Consider the following 24,165-nt stretch of genomic DNA (forward strand, 5'->3'; position numbering starts at 1 on the left):
AAAATACCAGGGCCTAAAACATTTTTCTTGTAATAATATACTTAATAAAACTTATAAAACAAAAACATAAGCGACATTGTCAACAAACTCATACATCCCCAGGAAATATGGGATGACAGAAGTAATATGGATAGAAAAGGATTCATAATTGGAATACTATTCAAAGTTCATTTTTAAAAAATAAATTAAGAAAAAATTCACTTAATCATCCATTCATGCAACTGAAACTTACTGAATGAGTATCTGCCATATAAATCTACATACAATGTATATTACTTTTGTAATATATATTAACATCTGCTGTGTGTGTGTATGTGTGTGTGTGTGTGTGTGTGTGTTTGCCAGGAAGTGGGACTGCAACAATGGAAAGATAACAAACACAATCTCTGTTCTCATGGAGCTTTGTCTAAGAAAAAGAAAAAACTATCTAAATAATCTCACAAATAATTACAGAATTACAGCTACCTTAAGTGTGATGAAAGGAAGGTGTATGGTACTATGAGAGCGTAAAATAGTATAAAGAAGTGGTGCTTGAGTTGAAAGATGGAGTTTGGGAAGAAACTGGTTAAATAAAGCAGGAATGAGGGAGCGTTCCAGTCAGAGACACACACACAAAGGTCACAGTTACTTCTTATTGTCTCTATTTCTCCTTGTCTACTGAGATAAACAATACAACTACCATCATACAGGATTTTTGCTTAGTCTCCCATGTAATCAAGAGTAAGCCTTGCTCATCTGTCATAGATCCAACATTAGCACTAGTGCCTGGCACATAGTGAATGTTCAATAAATATTGAGTGATTTTGAAGTAAATTTGTTTCAATTCCTGTATTGCAATATAGGTGTTCTTTCATTCTGAAAAAAATGGACAATAAATATGAGTTTATACCCCCAAAAAATAGAGCTTGCAAAACCACTCAATGTTTATGCCACTTATAACACAAAGTTCTAAACAAAACAGTAACAATTTTTATAAAGATCCTATATGCCTAAAATGACACGTAAAATTACTAATTAAAAAATACAAGAAATACATGAACTTTTTCCTTTTTAAAAGATGAAAATTGATAAAAAAGGATATCCTTCTATTGTATTTTGCATTTGCCTGTACTAGTATATATTACATTCAGCTATAATTATTTCATAAAGCTAAATATTAACATGCTGGGAAAAATTACACATGAACCCGCTTACCCATTTTACTAACAGAATTCCCTTATTTACCATTCATGTAGGAGCTAATTCACATTACAGAAGAATGAACTGTAACAGAACAGACTGTACTTAATTGTCTAGTGCCAAGTAGGTACTGCTCACAACTCAGTGTAGCAAAGCAAACTCCCCAGGTGGGTTAAAATCGTCATGGAAGGTTTTGTGGAGTTAGGCCTATAATGACAGCTGAGATTTGCATAAACAGCAAGGATTAAATGCATATGCTACATGTGTGAGGGTGAAGATCTATATTTGGATTAGCAAGGTGTGGTTAGTTTACAGAAAGACTCAGAAGCAGACAGACAGGTTCATATTCATTGAATAAGGAAACAGAAACAAAATATAGTTTTGGAATGAGAAAGTACCATAAGAAAACACCCATTCACAGACAGTAAAAGTATTTATTGCCCTACATTGCATAAAGAGTAAAATTAGCAATAAAACTTGACAATCCACTTGTCAGACCTGTTTTGAATATATACTGAATTACCTTTGCTTAGCTTGAATATAACTACAAATCCTTTAATGTGCTAAAATGAATGTATGTATAGCCAACATTGTCTAAATAAAGTCGACCTGCAATGGGCAAGCATACATTTCATAATCCAATTTTACATATGCATCATCCTTAAACTAATAAGCATAGTAACTTGGCATATTAACCCTTGACATGAATTTTTTTTGGTTGTTCATGAGGAGACACTTAATTGACAAGGTTGAAAATGCAGTTTCTTTCTACAAATTTATTTATCATACACGCATCTAATATACTTGCAGCTTTTCTACTAGTATTAACACACTTAAAAGACACAGCCTCTGTCATTCATTTTCTTTATTCAATTGCCTAGCATTCTCTCTTGCAAATAGTGCATGATTAATAAATGATTACAAAATGAATAAGGAACAAATGCCAATAACTGATCGAAGTTAAAGTATCTCTGGCCAAAGAAACATGTATATACCAGCAACTCTGGTTTATCATGTAAACCAGAAAGGGTTGTTAACATAATATCCCTCACCTTTTGTGATGGTTGAATTGTCTATGTCATTTTGGCTTAGCTATGATGCCTTTAACTATGTTTGTTTGGTCAAACACTAGTCAAGTGGTTCCTGTGGAAGTATTTTGTAGATACGATTAATATCTACAATTATTTGAATTTAAATAAAGACTATCACCCTGAATAATGTGAGTCTCAGCCAATCAGCCGAAGGCTTTAAGAGCAGTAACTGAAGTTTCCTGGAAAAAGAAGGAATTCAGTCTCAAACTGTAACACATAACTCCTGCCAGAGTTTCCATGCACTGGTCTACCCTATAGATTTCAGATTTGCCAAGCTTCACAATAATGAATTCCTTGAAATAAATCTTTTTTATAGATAAATGTTATAGATGTAGGTTCTATTTTTTCTGGAGAACCCTGATTCACCTTTCTCCTTCAGGAAAACAAAAGACTAAAAATACCTACATTATTAAAAGAAAATTTATACAAAACAGATCCCATAAGAAATTACATTATTATAGATGTGTATATTTGTGCATACACATATTTAGAAAAGACTGATCCAACTTTTGACTTAGAGAACAATATTCTAGTAAATAAATTCAATTCAGTAAAATTTGTACACGCTTTTAAACTGGTTTCGATGGGGGTGTGAACTGCATTACCTTCAACTGTTGAAGAAGAAAAGAATGTAATCACAACAGGCCTCCATCTTTTCATGGCCACACTCTAAATCAGAGGCGATCATCACTCTTGGTCTCCAAGGAGTCCTAGTCTTGACTTAGTGAAGATTCCAGAGTTAACCACCACAGATGTTAACAACACATGTGATTCTCATGACTACAAAAATTCATCCCTTTCTCCTAACAGTTTTGTTCCACAACACCTAAACTGACAGCACACATCATACTCACTCTTGAAATAGTTTTAAGACAACTTTTCTTTTAGATAGACATACTTTTTGTAGGAGCATTTCATCGCTAGTATTACCAAAAAAAAAATGGCTCTAGTGGTTTTTAATCCATAAAATTAATGATGATCATAGTATTTATAATAATTTCAAATACTTAGCAAAGAAATTATTACTTTTCCAAATTATGAGGTTCTCTAGGATGGTTACAGAAAACTTCTGCTTTTTTCATTTTTTTTAACACTTTTAAAAATCCTTTATTTTACATTTATCTAAATTATTTCACATTCATAGTATTTCTCTGAGTTACATAGGTTCCCAAGGGGAAAAATCACTAAGAAATATAACTTCTATTTTTCTGCTTCATAATTAAAATATTCCTGCTAGCACTAGGTGAAAGAAAAAAACAAGAAGGAGAAGCACATGACATTAGTAGGACAGCATATTCACTTCACAAATGAAAGACAGAACCATAAGGTAAAAAATATCCCCCAGGAGAAGGCCACATAGCCATTTTCCATGGCTCATGTACTTGAAATACAGGGAATTTCTGACCAGAGGAAAAACTGCAGTACCTTCTCAGGGAATATCCCTACAAGCGAAGATTATATACAGGCACACAATTTATCAACATCATGTAAAAATGATCAGTTAACTCATTACTAGACTAGTGACAGGATGTCTTAATGAAAATAAAAGTTTTCCTATGGTGATATGTCACACTGTACCCTCAGAGCAATGATATGTGTGGGGTGGAGCCCTGGAAACAAGGGATCTGGCAGTCCAGGAGGTCACTAAGGTGGTTAAAATAAAAAAAGAAGTCTACCAAGGACCATGGATAATATAGGTAGTGTAAGTGGAAACTAAATTATTAATTTCAGGAGGACAGGAACTATAAAAGTCTCACTAATCAATGTATGTGCAGATCCTGGTAACATCAGTTTACTGTATGAAAGAATTCCACCAGCCTCACACACCCTCAGATTTGCAGACATTTCAAAATGTGGATCTGGGCTAAGAAATTAAGAGGAGATCCCATATTCCAGAGGCTCCAGAGAGTGAATGTGGAGTGGATTTTCCGGATTCTGGTTTCAGGAAGTGACAAAAGAGACTCTCCTTTGACCCTTATTCTCTGGGTCAGCCTGGGCTACTGCTTCTTAATTCCTTAAACCTTGCTAATCCTCAAATGCACACAGTATATATATCATAGTTCCTAGAATTCTTCCAGTTCTTTGTTCCTTCAAGACATTTAGCCATTTAGGTTACTCAGGCCCTAGTTAAAAAAAGGTTTCAATCCATGAAAAAGCCATGGAGGGTAATATTTAAAGTGAGCTTGATGTGATTCAGGACAGTAGCTAGCACTGAAGTAATTCATATAAAATGGACAAATCCAACTCACTCTAAGCAGTATTCATTCATTTATCAATTACTGAGGATCTTCTCATCACTAATTTAGACCAACTTCCTGAAATGAAATTCCTGCCCTCACAGAATTCACAATCTAGTGGGCTTGAGGCACAAGTAAGCAGTGAATTAGGAAACTTTAAATAGAGCTTTGATAGTGATATACACAAGTTGTTACTGGAACTCAAAATAGGTTTCATGCCTAGGACTAGGGCAGGCATCCTTGAATTTACATTTGACCTGAGTCGTGAAAGGCCCACTGGAGTAAACCAAATGATGAGAGGTTAGTCACTCCAGGTGAATGATTCAGTGTCTGCAATGGTTAGCAAAAGTGTCTGCAAGTGTTAGCAAAAACAAAAACAACAAAATTATTGCACAACTCTACAAGAGGATTTCTACAAGAGGATTTCAGCAAGAGCCTAGTACCCTGGATAGCTCCCATGCTACAAAGGTGACTGCAAAAGACCCACGCCTAGCAGACTGGAAGGGGCACTGGAAGACCTCCAGAACTTCAAATTTCCTGATAAGTCATCCATTCATTTCCTGAATTAGACCTCTAGGTCTGTGTGCTTTCTAGATCATCTTCCAATGAACCCGATTCTCCTCAGAAAAATGCTGGGAGGTAATCCCTTCTCTTCACTAAAGAGTTAGTTGCTCTTTATACCTTTTCCTTTCCGTGTTTCAAGCAGGGCTTGGTGGACCTGGGACACTCAACAATTGCCCCCAGAGATGCTTCCTATCACACTGACCCTCTAATCAGCTTAGACTCTCCCACTGCAGGCTCCTCACCCTGTCAGAAGCTGGACTGGTGTTAAAGAGGAAGATATCTATCTCCCAATACCACCATATTTACACCTTGCAGTACACAGTGCAGAAAATACCCCTCCAAGTGAATTATAGCAATAATGTTGCTATAAGTTTATATGCTTATTATATACAAATCTGTAATGATTTCTCATGGCCCAATTTAGCAATCTATATTTTTAACATTATTCCTACAGGAGGTGCACTCTAACATTTAAGTAACTGATTTATTAATGAATACTTTTAGTGTTCTTGGGCCTGTTTGCACCTGTATATACTAAAAATTGAAAAAATTAAGTGACTATCCTTGAGTTATATGCTCGATAGTTAACATTCCTTTGAAAATTTAGGAATCCTGATGCACAGACCCATCAGTTTTGTTACTAATATTTTGAAACTTTACCTAAAGCAAGTTACTCTTAATTTCTATTACTGAATTTGAGTTTGTTTGGTTTAGAGATATTTTCTTTCTTTACTTAACCTTCTCATCTGATATTTCTGGGATATTTGTATGCTTTCCCCACTTCAAGATTTTCCTTAATGTACTGAAAAAATACTATGTGTTGGAAAGGCTCACTCACTAAATATATTTCATATATGCAGACTTAATGCTCTGGTAATTTGTATATGTATACATAAAGAAAGCCAAACAAACATAAACATAGATTCTGAAAGAAGAATCACCTAGAATGTTAAAGCCTACATTTTCATTTATTTCTGCCATGCCTTTATTCATGTGTATTTGCATGGTTTTATTTGTAAACCTGATGCAGTTTGTGCCATGTTTGCTGCTATTGCCAAAAACAAAAATGCCACACACACGACAATAACAACTTACTAAAAGAACCACAGTATTTAACTATTTCCAGGAAAGAGATCATTGCAGCGAATAGGTATATAAGAAATACGACATGCTAGTCTGAAGTTGGTTGATAAGGAAAGTATATGACAAAGACGCCTAGAAAACTTAAATTTAGGTAGTACCTCTGGCTTAACAAATACTTCTTAAACACAGGACTACCACAAGGTTTCATTCATTAATGGGGAAAATTGGAGAAGGCATCACACAGTCTGGAGTATGTTTCCTCAGTATATGTTTGGAATGTTCTACATTCCAAACATATCATATTCAATAAGGTTATGAAGGAGAATAGAGAATAGCCAGATCATCTTGAAATTAACTGACAGAAAAAAGAGGCAAACCCTAAAGAATTCATATGCACATTCTTCAGATATGTGTATATACATATCACATTTGGGCACCAAACAAAACAGAGAAGAATGCATTTTTTATTGATGGTGGCTTAACCCATCCAGAAACTACAGGGACCACAGCAAGTACATTCTTTTTGAAACAGATTTATTTATACCTAATAATTATTTACAAAAATGTTTGTTGTTATAATGAGGAATGAGGTAGTGTTATACAGTGGGAGACAACCAGGTAAGGGAAGATTACATGTAGCAAATGAGGCAGTCTGGTGATGGTCAGCACTCAGTACTAGACTTCCACTGTAGTCTGAGAAGCACTATAGAGATCCAGCTGTAAATATGTCCAAGAGGTCCAACTAGTCTGAGTATCAGAGGGTATGACAATATGCCATAAATAGTTGGCATCATGGAGGTCTAAGAGTGAGTATTGAAAATGAAGCATATCTCTAAAACTGGCAATGTTTAGAGATCCTGGAAAGTGGTGTTTGTGGGGAATTCTGTTGGCATATATAAAAGGGATAAGGAAATGAGATGGTTTCATAGACAGGATCCCAGCCTTTAAAGAAGTAAAGAGGGCTCTGTCAAAAGAAAGCCTTGCTCAAATGCTAGAAGAAATGGTAACATTGGGTCATTTATCAAGATGCAGGGGAAAAGCTCGGTGAGAAATCAGTTTGTTATAAGAAAGAAGCAAAACAAACTATAAATATGTTACAATATTAGAGCTGAATATCAAGGTTGGCTTGATATTAAGTCCCGAACTGTTGGGCTGGAAAACAGCCAATTCTTCCCAATATACAGAAAGACTGGTCCTTAATTAGGGCCCTGGTTGAGGCTCCAGTTAATGATTAAATGATTCCAGCAACAGAAACAGATTCTGACAAAAGCTACAAAATAGGCCATAAGTGAAATACTCAGTGAACCAACCAATTACTTTTTCTTCTTGATAGCATGCATCTACCTTTATTCATGGTATTAACCAATATATTATAAAACATTTAACTTTATATAATCAGTCTATACAGGACTTCGGCATAAATAAATTTAACTCTCATTGTCCACAGACTTCTACAGAATCAGCCTTTAAATATTGAATTTGGTACAAACATTTGAACAATTATTAAACACATACTTAAACAAATAAAGATTAAAAATCAAGAGAAACTAAACTGGTACTACCATGTGACCACACTTCCTTCCCATGAAAGACAAGCTGGATTAATACATTGCACCTAAGGTCAACTCCGCTTGAGCAATGTACACAAAGCTATGCATGAACAATTCCAGAAGCCAAGCTGCACATTTCCAAATATGAAGAACAGCTACTGCTTGTACATTCTCTGCATAAAATTATACTTAGTTACACCACCTTCCATTCATGAGTTGGGAGATTCTGACCAGATGGAGTAAGAGAATTGCGGTTGGATGGCATTGAGAGTGCACAATATTCACACTGAAAAGAGCAGTAAGAGGATGGGAGGATCAGTCTAACAAGTGCTCCAACAGTTGTTCACTACCAAAGAGCAACACTAACATCACTGAAGATGGTGACAACAGGCCAGGTAATGCAAAGAGAGTGCTGGACCCTGAATTAAACCAGGAATAAAAAGAAGACACAATCCTTCACACTTTCTCTGTCTACTGGTTTCATAATTTTTATATCATGTAAAAAAAAAAATCAAAGTTTGGTTTGGACAGCTTGGCAGACCACAGAACAGAACCTTAGTTTCCTTATCTCTAAAATATTCATGGAAACAACATGAAAACGTTAGAAGAATTACATGACATAACATATATAAAGTGCTTATCATTAAGACATGTTGAGCATATTCTAGCCATTGCTTATTGTTAATTGCAATATAGAAAGGAAAGCAATACTTATGTTTACATATGCACTAAGACTCCCTTTATTTTAAAATCTTTTTAAAAGTATCTTTCTTTGAAAAACATAAAACATCCTTAGAATGAGGACATACAGTTATTAACCCAATATTTATTAGGCATCTACGATGTGTTACACACTGTTAGTCCCTGATAATGTAATATTGAACCAATCACACAAACACATGTAAAATTAAAACTGCATTCAGTACCACAAGGTAGAAAAGCATATAGCAAAGGAGGCCAAGAAAGATTTCCTTAGAGACACATATGAAACAGAAGAAATGGGGGACGGGGGGAACCGAGGCAGGGAGGGAGGGGAGAAGAGGGAAAAGAAGGAGCAAGAGGGATACTAAAAGAGATACAGGATGGAACACATTATCTTTAATCTTAAAAGATAAACGATTAAAATTCATTCTAGCAGTAAGACTTCAAGAACATTCCAAACATGTGACGCTAAAATAACTATAATCATATACAGAGAAATATGATTACTACATGCCAAGACCAAAAATACCACATGAGAATCAAGAAGACTACACAAAAAATCATCAGCCTTTGTACACTGTGAATATATTTTGCTTTATAAATGCTTACCAACACAATATAAATTTCTACCAGACTTAGGTCATTACTGTCCAGTTAAAATCTGTGCTTATATACTGCTTCCCCAATGAACAGCAAATATGTGCACAGGAAACTAGAAACTCATTTAAATTTTTAAAAATATAGTTAAGACAAAACTCTTCTAATGGAGAGTAAGTATTTTTCAGTTCTAAATAGTTAAACCTTAGTTATCACTACCACCCGAGGAAAGTACTTAGACCCAAAACAGGAGGAAGATAATCTTCAAGTTTCATTATAAAATACTCTTGGCTAGTGGTTCACAAACTTTAGAATGCATAAGAATCACACAGATGACTCCACCGCAGAATTTCTGGTTCAATCACTCTGTGGTGGGACTGGCATTTTAACAAGTTCACTGGCGCTGCTGCTCAGGAAACCACATTTTGAGGACTACCGCTTTAGGTTAAGAATTTGCCTTTAGATAATAAGATGTTCCCTTATAAATGACATTTAAAATTTATTTAGTTTCAGAACAGAGTTGCAGCATTCCAAAATTTTAATCAGTTTAATTAGCTAAAATTAAAAATTGTTAATACACTGTAAATAATGCAAAACCAAAAGCAATATTTTAAGTTAACCTTAGGTTTAGGGCTGGGCATCTAGCCCAACAACAAACTGTACCTACCAATGATCTAAGCAGAAATCTTAAAAAAAAAAAAAAATAGTAAGACCATACTATAACCCTAGTATACATTTTCAACAACCACCTTCTTTTTTTTTTTTTTGGTGATTTTACTTAACCCACATGAAAACACCTTAAAATGTAATAGTCTTTCTAAAACAGGAACTGATAACAATATCTTGGTACTGTATCAACTGCAGTTTAAATTGGTCAGCTTTACATTTTATATTACATTTAGTTTAAGCTACGTTTCTTTTATCATAGTGTTTTTCATCAATCTCTCCATCTTTTCTTACTGCTTCTCCCGCCCAACTTCAATGGTTTATTGTTAACTGACACTCTCCCACGGTGAAGATAATATTGCTGATAAAAGTGTATGTCCTAAACATAAAGCAAACAGATTTTGTCACTATTCAGTAGGGAAATCATGCAAAATGTGTCAGTCATGAAGTAGGAGAGATTTTATTATCAAAGTGATACACCTGTGACACACAGTCCAAAGTCAAACTCAAAAGAGACCAATTAACAGGCTGGTTTGTACTCAGCTGTGCTGGAAATTATACCATTTCTACATGCATATGAAACTGGTGACTTAATAAGTTTTTTGTTTTTGTAATAACTTATCAAATCACTGTCAAAAAATATAATTTTTTATATATATAAAATATTTTATTATTTTAATTCACCTAACCTGAAAGTAATTCTATTCTCTTTTTATTTAAAGTCATATCTAATATTGGTACCATGTCTTTACTGTCACTACAACCATAACATACTTCCAGGGTGTCATATTGAATAGACAGGCTCAAAGTCAACTCAGATGTTTCCCCTTTGGTTCTTAAGAAGTGCATTTTAAACAGTTGTGTGTGTACAAAAACAAATATTTATACAAAGAAAAAAATTCAGAATGCTTAAAGATGGGACAGGTGCCTATTATTAATAAATCATTTTACAAGAAGACACTTGAAATACCTTTAAAATTATTCCTAGAATTCTAAAATAGTTCCCCACAAGCTTTGCATCATATTGCTGCATTCACAGAAAGTAATGTAAAGACAGTTAATTGTTATGCGAGTGCATTCTAGTAACTTTGAAAAATTATAGAAAAAATATCACTTAATGGGTTATATATTTTATACGAATAAAATATTAAGCAGGGAATGCTCACTATTAACATAATTATTTTTTTATTTTGGTATCATTAATATACAATTATGTGAGCAACATTGTGGTTACTAGATTCCCCCCATTAACAAGTCCCACCACATAACCCCCATTACAGTCACTGTCCATCAGTGCAGTAAGATGCTATAGAGTCACTACTTGTCTTCTCTGTGCTATACTACCTTCCCCATGACCGTCAACCCCTACATTATGTGTGCTAATCGTAATGCCCCTTTTTCCCCTTACCCCTACCTTCCCAACCATCCTCCCCAGTCTCTTTCCCTTTGGTAACTGTTAGTTCATTCTTGAGTTCTGTGAGTCTGCTGCTGTTTTGTTCCTTTGTTTTTGCTTTGTTCTTATGCTCCACAGATGAGTGAAATCATTTGGTACTTGTCTTTCTCCGCTTGGCTTATTTCACAGCATAATACCCTCTAGCTCCATCTATGTTATTGTAAATGATAGGATTTGTTTTCTCCTTATGGCTGAATAATATTCCATTGTGTATATGTACCACATCTTCTTTATCCATTCATCTACTGATGGACACTTAGGTTGCTTCCATTTCTTGGCTATTGTAAATAGTGCTGCGATAAACATAGGGGCGCATATGTCTTTTTCAAACTGGGCTCCTGCATTCTTAGAGTAAATTCCTAGGAGTGGAATTCCTGGGTCAAATAGTATTTCTATATTTAGTTTTTTGAGGAACCTCCATACTGCTTTCCACAATGGTTGAACTAATTTACATTCCCACCAGCAGTGTAGTAGGGTTCCTCCTTCTCCATATCCTCATCAACAATTGTTATTGCTTGTCTACAATTATTATTTTCCTTATCTCAGACATTTTCCTTTAAAGCAAATCTAAGAGGGGTTCGCTAAGGATGGACCTTAAACATCCTCTCTGTGAAGAGTTCCACATGCTAGTATAACAACGAAGCAAAACTGAAGGAAGAAAACAGCAGCAGACTCAGAAACTGCAAGAAGGAACTAGTGGTTACCAAAGGAGAGGGGTGTGGGAGGGTGGGCAGGGAGTAAAGGGGGAAGGGATTGAGGGGTATTAGGTTTAGTACACATGGTGTGGGGGATCAAGGGGAAAACTGTGTAGCACAGAGAAGGCAAATAGTGAATCTGCGGCATCTTACTGATGGACAGTGACTGCAGTGGGGTATAGGTGGGGACTTGACAATATGGGTGAAGGTAGTAACCACATTGTTTTTTCATGTGAAATCTTCCTAAGAGTGTATGTCAGTAATACCTTAATAAAAAATTTAAAAAAAAAAAGAAAGAGTTCCACATGCACCTTATTAATACCAAATTTAACACTCTATAGCATTAGTAATACATCATTAAAATAATACAGTTTCTGATTCTGATGGTGTCAAAGTACAAAATATTCATAAATATGACTTTTTTAAATGATTGCAATAATACAGTGCATCAAGTTCATTTTTAATTCCCCATTATTTCTATATTGCAATGATCCAAGAAAGTAAAGCAAAAACCCTCAAAGTGGGGAATCTCAGTCTAAGTTCTAATGGAACTTATGAAACATGCTCCTGTGTTGAAAATGTTATATTTAAAGCAATATGAATCTAATAGAACCAAAAGAACAAATCCTTAACTCTGCGTTGTCTTCAAAATGAACAGGATGGTTAAGAAAGCGATTTTCACACTCAGAAAAAACAACAGTTGGCATGTTTTGATCAAAATAAGTAGCTCCTTAATATCAAATGAAGACAAATCACTCTGACAAAAGGCTGACCAGTTCACTTCTCTTTCTTCTCTGTGAAATTATTGAAAGGGTGGTTGTAGCATGGAATTTCAGTGTTTTAAAATCACTGTGTTTGTTTGGCAGTCACTTAGAGACATCCCAACTTAACATAATAAGGACACTGTCCTACTATCTAAGTCACAACCCAGTCATCAGTTCTATAAAAGCACAAGTTGCTACTTTTAAGAACAAACAAATTTGCTAAAGCACAGCTGGTAGACACTGCTCAAAGTCATCTCTGAGCTTCAATTTCTGTCTTTGGAATTTGTACCCGTTATAAAACAAACAGAGAAACTGAAACAAACTGTGTTGTAGCCTAAATAAATAGTACTTTACGTCTTTTCTTAATAGCTGGTTTTTAATCAGTAGTAATCTATACAAACTCACCTAGGTGTCTGCTTCTCTTTCCTTCTCAAGGCTTTTAACAGAACCAGCTAGGGTAAAATGTGTGTACATTATTTAGCCTTTCTTAGGGGTAGGGACAGAAGCTATATGTTACAGTTCTTTGGGAAGGTGCTCTACTGTAAAGATACTAGAAATGAGAACTGTTGAAACCAAGTAGACAATTTATGTCTTGTGGGTCCTGTTAATGGCTGAAGAGGTCAGAGGAGTGGAGAATAAGTACATAAAAACATTAAAGGGCAAGAGATCAGTGAGTTCTAGGAGGCATTTTTTTTTCTACCTGTAAAAGGACAAGTAATTTTCTGACTTCCTTCATTTCATATTTCAGGTCCCACGGGGCGGGGTAAGGGGGGAGTAGAATTGTTTCTAATTCTCAGAAAGAAAGGAGACAGGACGAGAGAGAGAGAAAAAGGAGAAGAGAGGGAGAGAGAGCAGCTCAGGACACACTAAAGGAAACCCCAAGAAATTTCACAACTCTTCGCCATAAATAGCCTTTCTTCTCACTGTGGATACCGCCTCCTTTACATCAGCAAGGCTCAGCCTCCACGCGCATAGAAGCACCATTCACAAATCCCTCCGTCACCCCTTCGTGCACCCCTGCCCCTTGACGGCACCCGTGTACAAGTCTCTGGGGCGCAAGCCAAACGATGAGGGAACCCAAGGTTTTCGGCTCAGGACTGATTATCTTTCCAGGTGAGCCAACGGTACTGATTAGTCAGGATCGCGAACACACACGAACGCGCGCGCGCAACACACACACACACACACACACACACACACACACACACCTACCTCCCTGGAACCCACGCACACACACATACACGGACACACAGACACGCACACACCCCTCCCTGGAGCCCTTGACGCGCCACCACAAAGCAATTTGTTCACACTAAGTCGCCGCTGCTCCGGCCGCCGCCAGGGAGGGTCTCGCGCCAATCCAGGAAGCAGCCCGCAGGACGTGCGGGCGGAGGCGAGAGGCGGTCCCGGCTCGGGCACTGCGGCTACGCCGGGAACCCCGGGCTGCCCGCCCCCGCCCTCCGTCTCCACTCCCCTCCCCGCCGCCGCCCCCGCCCCGGCGCCCGCAGCCCCAGGCGCCAGCGCCGCCGGCGGCCCCTACCTGCGGGACGCGGGCAGCGAGGGAAGGGAGCGACCCAGAACCTGCGCCAACTCTTCCCTCCACGGCCGGTCGCGCTCCGCGTCGTCCCGGAGCGGGCCGCGGGGAGCAGAGCGCTCAGCAGCGCGGAGGAAAAGGCCACGCAGCGCCCGGAGTCACGGGCGGGCGGCCGGCTGGTCCGCCCGCCTCCCTCCCACCCCGCCGGCAAGGCCAGGTCCCTGTGCCGCGCAGGCGGGACCCGCGGCCGGGGCCCTGGGCCTGGGCGGGGGCTGCCTCGGGGCTTCCCGGGCACGGGGCGGTCACCTGCCTGCGGTCACTCCTGCGTCCGCCTGGGGCCGCCCCGGCGCAGCGGCGACGCCACGCGCAACCCTCCGGGCGCGGGGGCACCGGGGGCATTACTACCTGGAGGGGTTCGCGCTGCTGGTTAAGGCTCCTCCGCGGCACTCAGGAATTTAGGTCTTCGGGGCACAGGGGTGTCTTTCCCGGTCCCTGCCTCTGCCCCCTCCCCTTGTCGGCTGTTGAGCTCCTTCGCTCCACTCCCAGTTGCACAGAGTCGAGCTGCGTTATTTAATAATCCTCCTTCTCCTCCTGCCTGCGCCAGCAGAGCTGTTCTGCCTGAGCCACCGCTTCCCAGTCAGTCATGTTGCTGAGGGAGAGAGCGACGACTATTTGTGGTGAGAGAGGAGAGCAGAGCAAGGGGAGGGCAGGGGAGGGACGTGGGGAGGCGCTTGCAAGTGTGTGAGTGCGCGGAGTGCAACTGTGGGGAGCGCAGGGCCCCCACCCCGCTCCTGACTGCGAAGAGGGCGGCGGCGGGCGCGGCCTTTATAGCGATTGCGGGTGGGGGTGGGGGGCTCGAGGGCGGCTCTCCACCAACCGGGTCCGCCCGTCACCGCGCACGCATACTCACACAGTACCGCGCACACCCTCCGCAGGCCCATTGCTGAGTTTTCGTTCTCGGGGAAGCCGTATCTGCCCGCGCTGACTTGGCGTTCCTCTTAGCCGCTCTTGTGAAAGTCCAAGTGCACCGGCAGGTCACGACAGAAGACGGGAAGTCTGAAGCGCTAGGAAGGGACCGCGGGGATGCTGATAGTACACTGTCTTTTCTCTCGAAGCCACTGAGGTTGTATTCTGTCTCTTCCACCTCTCCGGGAGGAAAATGTGAGGTGCTTTCTCCCCTTTTCCATTTCGTCCAACCTATTCACAATCTGACATGTCTCTTCCGTCCTTGGTAGCAAGGAAAGAAAACTGGTTTCTCCTCTAAACAAGTCACTCCTCCTGGGAACCATTTACAGCAATCAATTCTTCTGCAGGATAATGAAAGCATTGGGACTGTGTCCTGAGGTGGAACTTATGTTCCTACACCGATGGTACTCGACAACACGGGAGTTACAGACAGACCCAGCTACCATTTTGACATCATTTGACTGATGGCCCCCTAGAGAAAATTTGCCAGCTTAAAGATGGAGAACACGTTATGCATAGTGCTGTGGCTTACCTAATTTATTTTCCCTTGATCTTCGTTCCCATTGCCCTGCCTCATTTCCTTTCAGGTTGGCACTGAATCCTGAACTCTTTCCCATTCCATTCCCTTATCTCCACTCCTATATATTTATGTCTTTAGCAGGCAATACAGCAGATGGAGTGCATTTAACTCTGTGTGTGTGTGTGTGTGTGTGTGTGTGTGTGTGTGTGTGTGTGTGTGTGTGTGTGTGTGAAACATTTTTAAAATTCTGGTGGTGTGTAGGACCATTTAGATAGACAATACATCCCCAGTGTTAAATCTGTACACCTCACATCATCTCCCTGAACACTAAATAATCTCCTTCCTAGATTACAGGACCTTCGTGAACTGGTCCACTATTGTCTGAAGAAACAATTTCTTCCAGAACTCAAGCAATACACACTTCCTTCCAGAGTGTCTGTTGTCTGTGTGCGTGTGTGTGTTCTAAATAATCAGACCGGTCATAGTGTGACTTCTAAAATGTGATTATATTGGATACAAAAAAGCAAGGTGTGCTTTTTGAATGGGTTTTAGTGGTTGATATGTATTTTGGCATGGGGACAACCCTGATTGATTTGGGGGCACAACTGTAGGAAATTTTTTTCATAAATGTAGCAAAAGGAAGTTAAGAACATTTAGAAGGCTAGGGAAGTGGTGGCTGATTTGACAACTCAGTTATTCTGTCTTCTCTCCTTAGTAGCTCATGGCCATTGCTATGTCTTCAGGATTTTGTCATATCCTGGTCTGTTGTGTATTCATTTATTTACCTTTTCTCACATTGATTTTCCTGTCCTCTAGTTCTTCCGTGTCTCACACAGATAATTTAGAGTCCATTAAAGTACATTAAAAGTGGCTTATGCATATAATCATGAAAGGCAGTGAAGTTAGACCCATGGACAAATACATCAATAACATAGAAATACAGGACGTTATAGCTATTTTGATTTAAGTATTGGAAAATGGATATACCAACAAAGGATTTGGGGATTCGATGTGTGCTTTCCCTGTGAAAAAGCTATTATTATTTCTTCAGTTTCATAGATCAGGAAATTCAGGTTTGAGGAGGGTGGGTAGTTAACCTTAGATCACATACAGATTGAGTGATGCAGCTGGAACTCAGCCTTAATCGGCCTCACTCTACTGTCCATACTGCCTCCCATTCAGAACTCCTGACTTAGTTGAAAGTCTTAGTTTCTTTAGAGCTTTTGATAACTATAAAATAAGCTAAGCAACAATTCTTTTGTTCTTCTACCTCCCTCCTCCTTTCTTCAATGCAAGAGGGGTTTAAAAGATGTTCATTTTGGGGGTTAGACAAGGATTTAAAAAGTCCTAACTACTTGGATTTATAGAAGAAAAGAGTTAGGAAACTTTTCTCCAAAGTCTTTTCTCTAAAGGAATCCCACTATCACTACAAAAGGGAATTCTGTAGAAAAGAAAATCCTGATCTAACAATTGCACTTAGGAAATAAATATGTGGGTTTATTTAAGAGCTGTAAATAGAATATTTTAAAAGCTTTGTCCCCCTTTCAGGATGATGCTCAATTATATTGGGCTAGTTTTTGGATCTTTTACTGTCCCAGTTCTCCGTTTAATTGTCATCAATAATGATGATTTAATAATGACTCTACATTGCATACCTCAAAATTTTACATTAGATCAGATATTTCTAGGGCATTTTTGGTAAGCACAACTGATTGTAATTTTCACACTCTCAATTGCATTCATAATTAGTGAGAACCATGACAATCTCTCAATTGCCTTTATTCATTAAGGTACTACATAAAGCCAGCATTTCTCACTTGTCTAACAGTTTTGCTTGCCAAATAAAGTCTAGAATTCATATACACTATAGCAGAAAGACATATAAAAACATAACCTAAAACACACTTCTGAAAAGTTGACTCATTTTTAACTATTTTGTATCTTTTGTTGAAAAAAATCTGTACTAGAAATGCCATTTATAAATTGTAATGAACATTTTAGAAGTTAAAGAAATGAATTATTCTCTTTTAACATTGTTTAATGTTTCAAGTAGAATTTCCCACTTTACTTCACTTTCAATGATACCATTTTTGTTGTGATAAGAAAACAGAAAGTGAATGACTCTTTCCAATTTGTTCATTTTCATCTCTTCTGCTTGCTGCTGTTTAGTTCCCAAGTGCATTTAACTGGCAAGTTCAATAAAGATTTGGCATTGCACCATTTGATGAAAGCAGAAAAATTAGGTTGCCAATTACATATGTGCCCCTTATGTGCACTGAATTCCCACTGAATGAAGAGATGAGCCAAATTGGTAATTCTTCAGTAGTAGTACCTAAAAAGTGAAATTAGTGTCTAGGGAAGGTAAGGGACATAATTTTTCTTTATAATTCTATTACCATAATGAAATTCACAAGATGTTTTAGAAAGTGAATTGACTTTAAAGTATTTGCAAACAATGTTTATAGATGAAATATCAGAAAATAAATTGGAAAGTTAATTTTTTTCTGTCCTAGCTAATTTATTGTTCCTTATACCTTATAATGATTTTCTGATCATTATTAAGAAAGTTAACTGAAGGCCACTTTTATCCTTTGCTTTAGTTTAGCCTCATAGTATAAAACAAATGCTAAATAATTATACTTTGGCATTAGCATTCTGGATTTCTCCAGTATTTCTAAAAGACAAATTATCCTTTTGTGACAACGATTATAACATTAAAGAAGCATTATGAGTACCTTAAAGCAAGGAGCCTCTAATGGAGATATGGCTGAAATTTGGTTCAAGATCAAGAACTAACGAGAAAGTGGGAGATAAAAGACAGGAGGATTGACTCAGCTGCAGTTCAGGGTCCAGAGAGCACAGGAAAAACTCAATTTTAAAATGGCATTAATTGGGGCAACCTGCCAGTAGACAAGACAGGGTAGACAAGAATTTAGATAGACTTATTTTTCAGATATCTGGTAGTGGTAACTATACTTGGTAAACTGTCTTTTTTGCAGCAGAAATTCTGCCCAGTGGTAGAACAGCAGGATCTTTTCATGTTCTTCCTCTGTGGAGGAAACTCAAAGGCCAGACAGGTCAACTGACCAGGGTTTCAGAGATGAATCCTTGGCAGAAGCTAAGCCCAGATGGCTGGGCTAAAATATTCGCTGCATGAGCTGTCTTTGATCTTGGAACTACACAGACACCAAGGATTTGTCCCAAGGGACAAATGTGGTAACAAGACTATTAGGGTGAATGTATGACATTGTCCTTGTCACTGGGCTACCAGGAGAGGTTTACAAAGTGATCTAATTCTAAGCTCTTTTAATGGGCTGAGAGGATGGAAAGCAGAGGGTGTGGAAAGTCATTGCTTACCCAGCAACTGAGGTAATCCTGAATTTCCAGGAAAGACTGTACAGTTTAGAGAGCTGAAAAAAGTTGAAGTGGTGAAAGGAGCAAAGAACTGACATCAACATTGATGTTTACTGAATTTATGCCTCTCCATTTTTTTAAGGGAAGTAAACTGTGTTAAAAATAATGTTTATCAATATAAAACCAAAGGGGTCTTTTTAAGTTGATTTACCAATAGAAACATTTTTCCTTTTATGTCCTTTCATTATCTTTGTTTTTCTTTCCAAATGTGATTAATAAGGTCTTTCGGAAAATAACCTCAGGATTTCTCACCTTCACATGAGATAATTTTCATATTTGAATACTTGTTTTTTTCTGATTGCAATATTAAAAATTTTTTAACCCAATTAATTGGTTCATTTGTTGATGTCTATAGGTTACATCTGTCAAAGTGAATTTTTTTTAAATTGGGCTTTAAGTTGTTTGATCAAGATTGCCCAGGCATCTATGTGTTTGTAGGCATTCATTAAAATAAATAGAGCTTGACACATTTTTTAGCAACATTAGTTAAACCATCTCTAAAAATAGTATATTGATAAAATCTAAAACTATAACAATAAATCTATGTATGAATCATATAAATAGATCTAATTATAACAAAACTGTAGTATTACTCTTGTGCTCTTATATAGTAAAACTAGATAATGCTAATAAAATAATCTAAACCATATTAAACCAGTATTAAGCAGGTTGGAAACTGGTCTTACCATCTGTCAATTTCTATACTGGCAGTTTCACAAATGAGATTTCTTTTTAACAAAACATCACAGCAGGAGATACAGACATGTGAATTGTAATTAAAATGTGAAAAATATATTTCCTAGTTTTTGTCATTGGTATAAAGCCTCTATTGTGCAATTCTAAACTTAAGAGGCTGTACAAAATGGAAGCCATTTTTTGCCAAATCTATACATTGTTTGGCCAAAATTTTAAATTCAATAATGAGTGCATATGCTATCATGAATTGAAGTGTGTTTTATGTCTGGTTCACTCAGTAATGAGATTCAATTATTTTTAATCATCCAAATGTAGAAGAGGAAGAGGAATAATTCATATATTTTTATGCAATCTGTATCTGCTTAGGACCAATGTTATTGTTGTATATTTACTTACCATAAAACAATACTGAATTTTATTCACTTTCTAGAAAAAATAAACCTAAATGAAGTACTTAACTCTGTAATGGAGAAGTTGCCTGCATTTAATATCTGGGTGGTTAATGGTTTCTCTGGTTTCCTAGCATTTACATACCATACAAACCAAAATATACAGTGTATGAAATGTAACTATTGTTAATATATAATGCTATATATTGAACAAGTGTTTAAGAAATCAGTAACGACAATTCCAGTTAACAGCATATTAACTAAGGTTAAAATAACACACTTAAATTCAAATGGATCTTAATTTTTTTTCACTCCCCACTTTCAGCGTCTTGGATGTTTTCTAGAAATTTAAGTTAGCAAGTGTTCTTGACATTTATCATTATGAGACTTGTGTGTGTGACAGCCAAACCATTCACAACCCTAACCTACCTCTGGGATGTAACACTGTTTTCTTTTGCACTGTCACCAGTTTCAACTTTTACTTCAAATGTTAAAATATTAAACAAAATGGGTATTGTGATAGGAGTGAGTCATTAAATCACCATGTAATTGTATGTTTCAAATACAGTTGTCACAAAATATCCCGTCCATATCCACTTCTTACAATGAGATGTTGAAACTGAGTAGTGAGGATTATGTCCCTCTACTTAAACCTGAACAGACCTTTACAATTACCCACTAACAGAATATGGTGAAAATGATGTTAATGTTATTTCCCAGGCTGGGCCATAAAATCACCTTTCACTTTCTCCTTGTTCTCTTGGGACGACTGCTTTTGGAACCTAGACATCTGCAGTAGCGAAGCCATGCAGGCTTTGTAAAGGTCCACATGAAGAGAAACCAATGCCCCCAGCCCTCAGCACCATCACAGATTTCACATGCAACCAGTCCCAGTTTGACAGCCTTGTAAGTGAGCCAACTTGGAAGAAGATCCTCCAGCTCTACATAGGACACTTCAGCCAGCTGTGTGGGGCAAGAAAAACTATTATTTTTTACTGTGCATGAGAAATCACCACAAACACTGGCTTATAATAAAAATTAATTGATATTCTGCTATGTGTGGCTACTTCTCTGCTTAATATTAAAAGCCTGAAATGAAGCTGTTAGCCAGTCTGAGTTCTTATTCGGAGGCTTTGGGGGCACAAATCAGCTTCCAAGCCCTTTCTGGTTTTTGGCAGAATTCAGTTCATGTAGTTGTAGGATGGAGGTGTCCATTTCCTCAAGGCATGTCTCCCTCCTTCAAGCCATCAACAGCAGCTTTGAATCTTTCTCATGCTTCAAATCTTTAGCTTTATCTTCTACCAACCAGAGAAAGCTCTCCCGTTAGATTATAAGCCAAGGGTGGACCCATGACTGATTTCCTCCTCATTATACCTCCAGTTCCTAGTTGAAGCAAAATCATGGTTGCTCAAGTGAGAGAAAGGGTGTTGCATATGACTGGAGATTTACCCTATTATTTCCTGAAAATTATATGTAATGGAGAGGACTTATTATTCATTTTTCCTTCAAGAGCCCTTATTTTCTTCCAAACTATTGGCAGTTTTTGTCTTTGAACATCTTTCAGAAGCTATTTTTCTTCTGAACTGACTTTAAAAATGATGGTTGCAGGCATTACTGGAGCAATGAACCAAGTAACATTCAGTCATAGTAAGCAATGGGGTGAGCTTTGATGCAATGCAAATTTAGTCCATTTGGGCTACTATACAAAATACCATAGACTGGGAGACTTTAAGACACACAAATGTGTTTCTCATGGTTCTAGAGGTTGAGAAGCCTGAGATCAGGGTGCCAGCATGACTGTATTCTGGTGAGAACCCTATTTCTGGTTCACGGCCAGTGTCTTCACATGGTACAAGGGGTGACGGTTTTCTGCAGGGTCTCCTTTTGTAAGAACACTATTCCCATTCATGAGGGTGGACCCTCTTGACTTACACAATTTTTCCAAAAAGCACTTCCTCCTATAACCATTACGTTGGACTTTTGGAATTCAACATAGGAACTTAAGGGAAACACAAACATTCAGACCATACCACAGGTCAAGACAAGGAAGATATAAAGGACTCAGAATAAACTCAGCTGTCCACAAGAGCTTTAACTAATGCTGGGAATAAGCTATGGTACTTTGTAGTACTGTGTTTACCTTTTGTCTCATTGATAAATAACTATTAATTCATTGGTTTGCCTCTCCTTTTCTATGTTTTGTAGCCATGTTTGTGGGTCAGAGTCCCAGCCAATAGAGTGCCACATCTTTGAAAAAAATAACATGACATTTTGGTGTATCAGATGTTTCTGGTACAAGGTTGAATCACAGGAAGTAAATACTGGAGAAAAATCTGAAGTGATGAATATAAGTGAGGTGAGAAAAACAAAAAAATTAATAATGAAATAACTCCACAAATAGTATTGGATGGAGAGAATTCTTAGATAAATAAAGCACAATCACTTACATAGTGATGTTACATAGTCAACAAAACTAAACACAAGTGATTTGTTAACTATTCTTTTCCTAGAAAACTAAGATAAAAGTGACAGACTGAGAATCTCAGCATACTGGAGGAGCATATTCACTAATATGATACATAAGAATTATTTCAAGATCTATATTAACTGTTAATTTCTCACCAATCTTATGTTTTTAGTATCTGCAAAACATCTTTACTTAGAATCATAGAAAAGTAGAATTTTAAGGGATCTTAGTCATTCAAAAAGTTTGTACTGAAGATGTTTAACAACCCCAGTATTATAGATACCAAGATGAGTAAAAAACTTCTTGCCATTGAGGTAGTCATGGAAACAAATAATTAGAATACAATGTAAAACACAGTAAAAAAGGTATATAGAAGTTACTCTTTACCTTCAAGGAAATCATAATAATTACATACTACAACAAATTATTACAATAGTTAACATTCAGTTGTCATTTTACATTGGTGGATTCTGGCTTGGAATGACTTTGTACTGTGTTGATCTGCCTAAACTGGAACCATGCTGCTCAGAATTCCCTTGCCTGGGTGGTTCTGCATCCATGTCAGAAGAGAATTCTTCAGGAGATCTGGGAGGAAGAAATGAAATAGCAGCTTTATTATATACTGAAGGCTAATGCAAGGAAGCAAGTGCTGTTTCAGTTCATGCTCCATGTTGATCTGCTCATTTGCCCTCTTGGTTTGGGAAAGATCTGCAGAGGCAGCTCCCCCAGCTTCTACCAAAACTCCTGTATTCTCTTCCAGCAGATACATACAAGCATGGGGTGCTCCACTGCAAAGAGTCTTTCTGCATACCACTTGTAATGTTAAGGCTGGAGGTGGTAAGACACAGATGCAGGTAGAGATTGTTTTGGAGGCATCCAGATTATCCAGTCTGTCCCAATGATGTAGCAGTTGCCTTTTGGAAGTCCAGTTTATTCTGAGGATTCCCATTTGTCTCCACTGACCCCCAGTCCACACAGCTTTTCTTCCCAACTTTCACTTCTGTTGGTCTCAGTGACTCTAAAACCACCATTGGATGGAATGCAAACATGCTTCCCAGCTTCCACAGTTGCATAAGGTCTAATCCCTTTAATAAAACCCTCGTCCATATCACTCATAATAGCCTGCTTCTCTGCTGAAACACAACTTACATGGACATATTTTGTAGAAAGAACCAAAGGCATACTGAGGATTAGATATAAATGATGAGGAAAGAAAAGGGACTATATCATACATGCTAAACTTTAGTCATTTTCTTTTATTTGAAATGTACCTTCCATTTGGCTTCTGAGACATCACAGTCTCCTGTTTTTATTTCTAACTCTCCTGTTTTTATTCCAAAACTCTCTCTTTTGTTCCTAACACATTCTCGGTCTCCTTTGTTCGATTCAACTCACCTCCACAACCTCTACAATTGGAATGCTCCATGACTCCAAGGCCCAACTTCTGTTGTCTATTTACAACAACTTTGTGGGTGAGCTCATTTAAGCTCGGAGTTTTGGTACCATCTGAATGCTCTTGACATCCAAGTTTGTATCTGCAACCCTGAACTCCTAACTCATGTTTATCTGCCCCCTTGACCTCTCTGCTTGTACATAGA

The 24,165-nt window shown here is 37.9% G+C and overlaps 1 protein-coding gene and 1 long non-coding RNA gene across 9 annotated transcripts in view; one reads left to right on the top strand and one right to left on the bottom strand.

Moving 5' to 3' along the window:
- The window catches only part of CCSER1 (coiled-coil serine rich protein 1), a 1,413,823-nt gene extending 1,398,922 nt beyond the window's left edge, over positions 1 to 14,901 (bottom strand). For 7 of the 8 annotated variants that reach the window (XR_012131655.1, XM_073237298.1, XM_037020169.2 and 4 more), the window contains exon 1: positions 14,521 to 14,901. The gene's annotated coding sequence lies outside the window, so the exon portion shown is untranslated. Of the gene's footprint in view, positions 1 to 14,121; positions 14,485 to 14,520 lie in introns of those variants that run through there. The other variant, XM_073237297.1, reaches the window with a different exon arrangement.
- LOC118972721 (uncharacterized) lies at positions 208 to 21,156 on the top strand. Its single transcript, XR_005061795.2, has 2 exons — positions 208 to 13,694; positions 20,887 to 21,156. It is a non-coding gene; the product is annotated as an uncharacterized lncRNA (long non-coding RNA).
- The last annotated feature ends 3,009 nt before the right edge of the window (positions 21,157 to 24,165 follow it).

The sequence above is a fragment of the Manis javanica genome, chromosome 5 (genome assembly GCF_040802235.1).
Source record: "Manis javanica isolate MJ-LG chromosome 5, MJ_LKY, whole genome shotgun sequence".
NCBI classification, from domain to species: Eukaryota; Metazoa; Chordata; class Mammalia; order Pholidota; family Manidae; genus Manis; species Manis javanica.